Below are 9,518 nucleotides of genomic sequence, written 5' to 3'. Positions count from 1 at the left end.
TCACGAGCCCAATGGGGTTCTCCACACTCATAACAGGGGCCCATTGGTTTGGCCTCTACTTTCCTTGGCTGCCATTGACCTGAGGGGCCTGGAGTCCTAGGTTGGTAGCCGCCTAGCAACATTAAAGAGTTTTGTTCCCCTGGTTGAATCTCCAGTGCTTGGTTTGGGTATATGGGACTTTCAAAGATATTATCCTTGGATGAATATGATACATATTCTTCCTCCACATAGCCTGGGTTTACCAATTCTCTACACATGTTTGAATTGTCATAGTCGACAACCCTCACAGGAGCAGTCCCTGGAGCAGGAGGTTGAGCACCAAGAACAGGTCGTGCTTGTTCTTGTGTCATCGGAGGCTTACGTTCAAAATTTGTATATTGTTGATACATTTGTGGAGCCACTCCACCCCTCGGCTGCTCACGTTCCTGTCTCATTCTCGCAATGCGAGTACAATCCTGGGTGGTATGAGTAAAGTTCCAAGCACAGGCTTGGCACCACTTCTTTGTGGGTTGGTTTGTGACTAGAGGAGAAAAGGTATTACAGTCCTCTGTTTTATGGTCACCGCCACATGCTCCACAAAGATGAGGACCTGTAGGAAGTATACTCCTCATTCTCTGCTGCTGTTGTTGTGGCTGCATGGGTGGACGATAGGTTTGTCCTAATCTCCTTAGCACTAGGTTGGCTATCTGATCTGGATTTACCAGCGCGCTAGACCCTGAACTTTGATCATCACCCCATTGATTTCTAGGTTTCACCTCCGGGCCAGAACCATCTTGGAACTTGAAGTTATCGGTGAAATCCATAGCATCATGGCAACACTCATTGAAACTTGTATGCTTCTTTGCATAGAGATGTGTATGCAGTGTCGAATTTTTGAGGCCTTTTAAGAAGAGAGAAATCAATCGACTTTGGGCGGGCTTCTCATCTTCTGGGCAACGATTAATGTACTGCTTCATTCTATTTACACAGTCTCGAACACTCTCATTTTCGCCCTGCTTGAAAGAGTAGATATGCGCTACTGTGTCATGTTGAATTCCCATCAAAGAAAAAGCAGCAATGAATCTCTCTTCCAAAACTCGTAAAGAAGTTTTGTCTGAAGCCTCTAATGCCTGAAACCAAGCCAGGGCTTTTCCTTCAAGAGTGAGTCCAAACCCTTCTATTTGAGTATGCTTATCAGCAACTTGCTCAGCTCGAACTGCTTGCCTAAAAGCTGCTACATGGTCGTATGGATCTCCCGACCCTTCATATTTCTTTACCAGTTTCTGAAGAGTTGATGGCCTTACTTGCCGTGAATACTCATCATAGGGCCTACGGCCTCTCACTCTCAGTGGAAATTGTTCCTCTCTTTGGAAAGATGGTCCACATGTTTCCAAAATTGGTGTGGGTACCCTATTACCAGCCTCACCAAACCCCTCTAAAGATCTTGTCACCCTCATTTCAGGAGGTGCACTTATAGGAGGCCGAGTTGGCTCCCTTCTCATCCGATTGTCATAGTGGGAAAGATGTTGTTGTGGTGGTGTGACCTGTGGTCGCACATTTGGTGTAGGACGATATCGTGGAGCCAGAGTTGGGCTACTAGCTGAGGTCCACTTAGATGTTGAAGGTCCCTCTCTAGTGAACTCTCGTAGGGGAGGAGCAACAGTTTCTCCAAGAAAGGCTGTCTCTCCTGGTTTGGCTGTATGTGTTGAGAACACTTCCATAAATAATGGTTGTCCTTTCCACGTGAGTTCCCTAATCTCTTTCCAATCTAACGTTCGATATTCATTGGCCCATTTATCAACTATTCTGTTCATGTGTCCTGCACACTTCTCAACTACCACTACATAAGCTAGAGGAAGATCCAGCTCTGGCGATTTTGTTGTGGCATAGTATCCCTCTAACGAATCCTTATAGACCTCTTGAAGTTGGTCATCCTGTAAAACCTTTGTCACAGGAATTTGTCGTACAAACTCCCATTGACTTTCATCCCCCTGATCCATTTTACACTTGCCTTTCCTATCCTTGTCCAAATTTAGATCTACAAGAAGTAAATCATCTATGTTGGATGGCTTTGAGGATTGGGCATTGGATGGTCCAGGCATGTCCGGCTCGATGAGCCAATCATCTCTAGACACCCTTGCTCTGGAAAGTTCTGATAAGTCTAAGAACTCGGTTTTAGAGAGCTCCCCTAATTTGTCTACCTTTTCTGGATGGTAGGTGACTTCGTAGCGGACACCATCTCCACCCATGTACATGTTACCCTGGTCATTGACTAGAGGTGCTCTATCAAGTTCTGAGAATATGTCGGCTATCTTAACAAGATACCGTTGTTGTGGGTCCCTAAAGATCTCAGCTCCTTGAGCATTTGTGTAGACATATTGGAGTCGCACATTGAATGTTAACCCCATGGTGTCAGCCTCAAATGGATTAAAGGATCGTGTGGGTGTCCTATTTTGGGCTACGGGATAACTAGTTGATGGCTCTAGATTGTCCATGGACAATGAACTAGTTGTTCTGGAGGAAAGGGTATCGGATTGGGATTTAGTAAGGGTTTCAGCAATATCTGCCAAATTGCCTACCGATTGGGTCCCACTTTCTTGCGTAGGTACTCTAGAAGGTGCCCTAGGTCCTATGGCAGAATCTACAAGACGTCCCGACCGTAAGTGCATAAGGTCAAATTTTGTTTTGGTTTTTTTTTTTTTTATGTGTTTGTGTTTTGTTTTAGTTTTGGTTTTTGTGTTTTGTTTTTTTTGATAAAAATATATATATATATATGTATATATATATATATTTCTCCCTACCTAACCACTAAAGGCAACTAAAAAGAAAATGTGTGTCGTAACTATCTAACCTTTTTTTTTTAATTATAATGTTTTTTTCATCTTTTTTTTTTAATGATTTTATGATTTTATAAATTTTTGTACTTTTTTTCCTCTTTTAATAATATACACAAAAATTATGAATCACACTAAAAAAAATACTAACTATGCACACAGTTACAAAAATTTAAAAAATGCAAGTTAAACTAATTATGCAAAAAATTAAAAAAAATGAAGAACTACAAAATATGCAAAAAATAATAGACTCCTAAAAATCCAAAAAATTTTCTTTTGTTTGTTTTTTTTTTGTTTTCCCCTTTTGTTGGTTTTTTTATTGTTTGTTTGTTTGTTTGTTTTTTTTTTTTTTTTTGATAAAATGAATAAATTTCGTGCCAAATATAAAATTATAAATCTACTAATTATGCATGCAATAAAAATAAAAAATGCAGGCTACCTTAAATTATGCAAAATTTTGTACAAAAATTTAAATAATGAACAGTGGATTCAAAAAATAAAAATTATTTTTTCTTCTTTTTCTTTTTTTCTTTTCCTTTTGTTTTGTTTTGTTTTTTTTTTTTTTTTTTAATATATTACAAAAATTTAAAACAATGCAAATTACTCTAAATATGCTAAAAATGAAAAATAATAAAAAAATATGCAAACCATATTTACTCCAAAAGTTTTAAGGCTTTCCACTATTCTTTTTTTTTTTTTTAAATTCTTTTCTCTTTTTTTTTTGATCTGTTTTCTTTTTTTGTCCTTTTTTTTAATGCCTTTTTCTTTTTCTTTTTTTTTTAAAAAAGATATTATATTTTTTTTGTTTTTATATTTAAAAATACAAAAAAAACTTAAAAAATAAATAAATATAAAAAAATAAAAAAAGGAAAAATTTTCACCTACCTTATCCGCACCGCTCGGCGCTCTCGCTCCCGGATTCGTCGCTGGATTCTTCGCTGGCGCACGTGGGTTGCCTTCAACACCTCAACTTCACTGCCAGGCGCCCACTCCACCGCCGCAGCCTTCGCAGCTGCCTATCACCGCTTGCTCTGTTCAGTAGTCGCTTTCCACCGCAGCCGCCGACTAGTCAACCTCACTGCGGACCACCTTCTACACTCTGTGCTTCTTTGTCTGTGCGGCCGAGGTGGCAGCCCTGCGGGCGGACGCTGCCGTTGAGAAGCCCAAGCCCCTCGACCCTCCTCTTTCTTCCTTGCTTTCTTTGCCTTCAGCAGCCAGTTGGCGCTGATGCCTTCACCGCCTCTCCTCTTCACTTCGTCGGATTCTTCAGCGAGCTCGCCTTTGCCTGCTGGCCACTCCACGCCTTCGTCGGTCAGCAGAACTCTTCACGCCACTTCATTCGCAGCCAGGCTCACCTTTGCTCTTTCTTCTGCATTCACTGACGCCTGCTGCGCCAGCCTTCCACACCTCTCCCGCTGGTCGTGCAATCACCGGCGCGGCCAGTCAACGCTTGGTTCACCTCCTTGCCAGGCACTCCTTGCCAGCCCAGCAGCAGCCACTTCGCATCTGCCTTCGTCTCCTACACCGTTCTTTCTTCTTGCGGCCACCTCGGCTCCACGTCCCAGCTGCCGCTTCTTTTTCTTCTGCACTCGCCGAAGCCAACACCGCCGGCCGCTTGCGCCCTTCACCTACGCCACCTCGTCCAGCTTGCAGCCGACAACCTCTCGCTGGCCTTCCACGTAAATGTTATATATATATATATATATATATATATATATATTAAAGCTGTTTTGGCCGCCTACTCCAACCACCTCCAACGCCTTCGCTAGCCAGACGACCAACGTAAACACAAAAAAAACGATTATATATATATATATATATATATATATATATATATATAATTGTTTGTTTGTTTTTTTTTTGTTTTTTTTTTAAAACAAAACGTCTCCCCCACGATGCTGCATTTCAACGCCACTGTAAAAGATAGAAATATAAATCTATATATATATATAGATGTATATATATGTATTTTTTTTAAGGCCGCCTTCTCTGCAGGCTTTCACTTCTTTAATTCTTTTTGCTGCGCCTTGAGTGACGTGCGGCTAGAGTGAAGATCAATGCAATATTCTCAAACAAAATAAAAAATAAAAACAAATTTTCAACCTCTCCTCTCTTCCTTTCTCCCTTCTCTTTCCCTCTCTCCTCTCTTTCTTAAGCGGGCTTCACGCTTGAGAGTCCATGGAGCTTGCATAAGCTATGGAAGAGCTTAGCAACGCACCTCTTTTATTTTTTTATTATTTTTTTTAATTTTTCACTAATTACAAGTTTAGCGAAAAGCATGAAAGCATGAAATGGCAAAAGAAAACAATGAATGTAAGCATAATGATGGTACTTGAAAAGCAATAAACAATAAAACATAAAAAAAACAATGCGGGAGAAACCTCAACCGCTCAATGGTTTACCTTATCCACTCACACCGGGATCACACACCCAAACTTAACCTAATCACTCAATGGTTTTGCAACCAAAAGAGGAAATAGTGGTGGTTTCCACACACTCTCAACCGGATTTGAGTCTTCTCCCCGGCAGCGGCGCCAATGGAGAGACGGAAAACTCTCTCTGTTGTAGCAAGAGGAGTACGATCCACACTAAGCTCAATCCAATGGGATTTGCATCCCTTTCGGAGCTAGGGATTCGACCCGTACCGGTGCACAAGAGCTTATCCACAAATGGAGAGAATGCTCATGGCTACCATTACTTGACACTAGACAAAGCATACACACAAGCTCAACTTGTCCTCATTCCTACACACCCATTCATTCACAAATACAAGCAAGAGGAATACAATGTTAGACCAAATGGCATAACACGATAGGCAAAGATGCCATCTTCAGTAGCAAAGGCTGTCTTGTGTTGATCCTTTGGATCAATTGACACTTGATTATAACCGGAGAATCCATCCAAGAAACTATATGCCTTTTTCCCTGCAACTCGTTCCAAAACATGATCCGTGATTGGAAGTGGGTAATGATCACGTACAGTAGCTGCATTTACATTCTTGACGTTTACACATACTCGAAGTTTTCCATTTTTCTTGGGCACCACTGCAATAGGGGAGACCCATTCAGTGTGTTCAATCTCATAGCCTCTAAGAGCTTGTCTATTTCTTCTTTTATCTTTCATGCAAAATTCTCATTGTAAGTATAAGGACATTGCTTGGAAGGCTTTGCATCCTCTCGCAATGGAATTGTATGCTGACATATGCTTGGATCAACTCCTTTGAGGTCTTTATAACTCCAAGCAAAAACATCGCGATACTCCTTTATTGTTTGAATTAATAACTTCTCCTCATCTAAGGACAAGTCTGTGTGGCAATCCACACATAGCGAGGCTCTTCTCCTGGCTTAGCAATATCAATTTTTTTTGCATCTTCTGGACCATCATATGAAACCCCTGGCACGCTTGGCTTTTGTCGCATGATGGGCTGTTGAAGAACAATCTTCCGATCTTGAAGAGTGTACTATGTGAAGTTGAGGGGAACATTGAGACCTTGTTCTTGTCCACTTGAGTCATCACTAATTGAAGACCACGTGGTTTTGAGCTCTCCTTTGCAATCTTGCATCAGATTTTTTTGTTTAACCGTTATCTTTGCACTTCCGACATTCTCTTTTGAATCGATTTTAGACTTGAGTTTTGGTTTTGGTTTCTTCGTTTTTTTACGATTTTTGCTAATAGTTTTTAGCTTTTCTCCTGGTTGGAATCCATCTGATCGTTTTACTTGGTCTTTGATACTATCTTGTGCTTAGACATAGTATAGATATTCATTCTTTCCTGAGAAGTGAGGTGGTGGTCGAGAGTGTTCATTCTTAAACTCCTCCTTTTCTTTTTGTATTCTCTCACGTCGTTCCCTCTCATCTTGTTTACGGATTCTCTTATGGCTCTTACAGCATTTACGTTTAGGTCGGCTTCGAGGAATCTCTACTTGAACCTCCCTTCCTCTCAAGAGTAGGTGTGCCTTTACTAACTCTTCCTCAGGGATTATCACATCATTATCAAAATCAGAGTCCCATCCATCTTCCTTATCAGCATCATTAGCAGATTCGAGTGTTAAATCCTCCACTGAGACTTCCTCTACATGCAATGCTGTTGTGGATGCATCCCCATAGTACAAATCATCTAGAAGGTCACGTGGTTGTACCATTCTATAGGAATAATGTCATATCCATCTGAGTCACAAAATTGAATTGGCTTAGGTAAAGCACATGTCGATAATGTTGCAAGGACATGACTCCATTCTAGTGGATTAATTAAGTGCTCAGGGAAGGGTTGTGGAATGTATGCCTCATCTGATACACTTCGATTACCCTTAAGTCTCTCAGTGTCATGAGGCTCCATACATCCCCACAGATCTTCTCGCCCATCTGACAATGTAACTCTTGAGCCCTCAGATGAAACAGAATCAAACTCATCTATTGGAGACCTTGTTACATCACGATATGAGTGATTCTTTAGGTTGACCCTTGTGATGACAGAATCATGTCGGAGGTACAAATAATTGTATCCCCAATCTTGAATCATTTGAAATTGTCGCATGAATGGTCTACCCAATATCACTTCATAGTTTGGATGTTTTCCAAAATCCACTACTGCAAAGGTGTGCTCATATTCAATCCCACATGTGGTGACCAATATGTTCTCTAGCAGCCCAATGGGATGTTCTAAGCTTCCATCTGCTAGCTGCAAGTGCATCCTGGTACTCCTAATGGCTGGTTTGCCCCACTTTTCCCAAATGGACCTTGTCACAATGCCCACTCCTGCACCACTATCAAGTATTGCAGTTGAAGCTACTTTTCGCACTTCTAATGGGAGGGTAGCATTTCCCTGATCGTCCTCACAAAATTTTCCTACTTTGTTGATAGGAACTGGCATAACATGCTTTGTCTCAGTGTGTATAGTACAATGATGGTGACCCTTTTGTAGCAATACCTGCTCTGACAAACATGTGTTAATATCATTCCACAACTCTGGGGACGAAGCTTTATCAAATCAAGCAAAGGTATGGTACAAGCCACTAGTGCTGACAAAATAGCTTGCACGATACCCATATTCATCTCCTTTGTCAACCTTCTATGCATGGAGGGTATCCTCAAGGTTTGAGAACAATTCTCATATTCTCCTAAATAAGATGGTAAGGTTTTCATTGTATGCTTACTTCTAGGAGAAACAATTGTTTGAACTTCCTCCTGGATGCTTGGGTGTCTAAAGTTGTTTTCTGTGCCCCTGGTAAAATCCACTTCAGATAATGGAGGTGAAATAATAGAGGACATATTCTCATTAACTTTCTCATGAACTGCTGCCCACATCTCATTTGCCATGTCCTCGTTGGCATCAATAACTTCATCATTGCATGGGAAGGCAAGACTAGGTGGTGGCAGAATGCCTTCTTTCAATGGGGTGTCAATTGGTGCAGACTTCTCACTCTATGAGCTTGTGAGATCAGCTCACTTTTCATTTCCCAACTTGATGACACTTCTGGTATGGTTTCTAATGTTGGCTTAAGAGAGGTTGGGCCCCGAGGGATAGGTGGAGGTGGACCCTCAAGTATTGATTGAGCTTCCCTAATGAGTTGCTGATGTACAGCTAGATTGATCTTCTTCTCACTCACGAGGGTTTGGGTATTCTTGAAGCTTCTTGGGTAGCTCAGATAAAGCTGCAATGCGACTTCTATGAGCATCAATGATGGTATCTAGAGTCTCGTTCACCTTATCCACAAAAACAAAACCCCCAGAACTATCCTCTCGGTCGTACTAGCCTCATCTTGTTTAGCACTAGGCCCAGGTTGAGGTTGATGCTCCTCATGCACTTCTTGGGATGTAAAAGCTTGATCCCTCATGTTTTGTTTAGAGACTTCTTGAGAACTAGTGGATGCACTCTTAGTTCGCTTGTTGCAGTTCTTTTTCCTCCTAGTGGTCCTTTTTCTATTGGAATGTAGGGTCTTGTCCACTAGATTTGCCTTTGCATCCCTAGTTCGAGGTGTCTCATCAGTCTACATTTCGGCATTTCGTGTCTATGATCTAGTCATGACTCTAAGTGGCACGACATCCTCATTCTCTGATGAAGGTTGTGAGATGGAACTGCTTCTACAAAGTTGAGTGAGACCTTTGGTTGAGGTGCCTTCCTCATGTGGTTTCAACAAACAATCCTTTGGGAAGTGTTCTACACAACACCCTAGACAATATCTTTCAATTGGTGGAAACTGTGGTACTGTTGTATTGGATCGAGCTGCTTGCCTTGGGCGATGTGGACAATCACGAGCCCAATGGGGTTCTCCGCACTCATAAACAGGGGCCCATTAGTTTAGCTTCTACTTCCCTTTTGCTGCCATTGACCTGAGGGGCCTGGAGTCATCGGTTGGTAGCCGCGTCGCAACATCAAAGAATTTTGTTCCCCTGGTTGAGAGTGCTTGGCTTGGATATGCGGGACTTTCAAAGAGATTTTCCTTGGATGAATATGATGCATATTCCTCCTCCACATAGCCTGGGTTTACCAAGTCTCTACACATATTTAAATTGTCGTAGTCAACAACCCTCACAGGAGTAGTCCCAGGAGCAGGAGGTTGAGCTCCAAGTACAGGTCGTGCTTGCTCTTGTGCCATCGATGGCTTACGTTCAAAATTAGTATACTGTTGATGCATTTGTGGAGCCACTCCATCCCTTTGCTGCTCACGCTCCTGTCTCATTCTTGCAATGCGAGTACATTCCTGTG

Source organism: Cibotium barometz, chromosome 25 (assembly GCF_041138505.1).
Source record: "Cibotium barometz isolate CiBa-2024 chromosome 25, ASM4113850v1, whole genome shotgun sequence".
NCBI classification, from domain to species: domain Eukaryota; kingdom Viridiplantae; phylum Streptophyta; class Polypodiopsida; order Cyatheales; family Cibotiaceae; genus Cibotium; species Cibotium barometz.
This window is presented reverse-complemented; position numbering follows the sequence as displayed.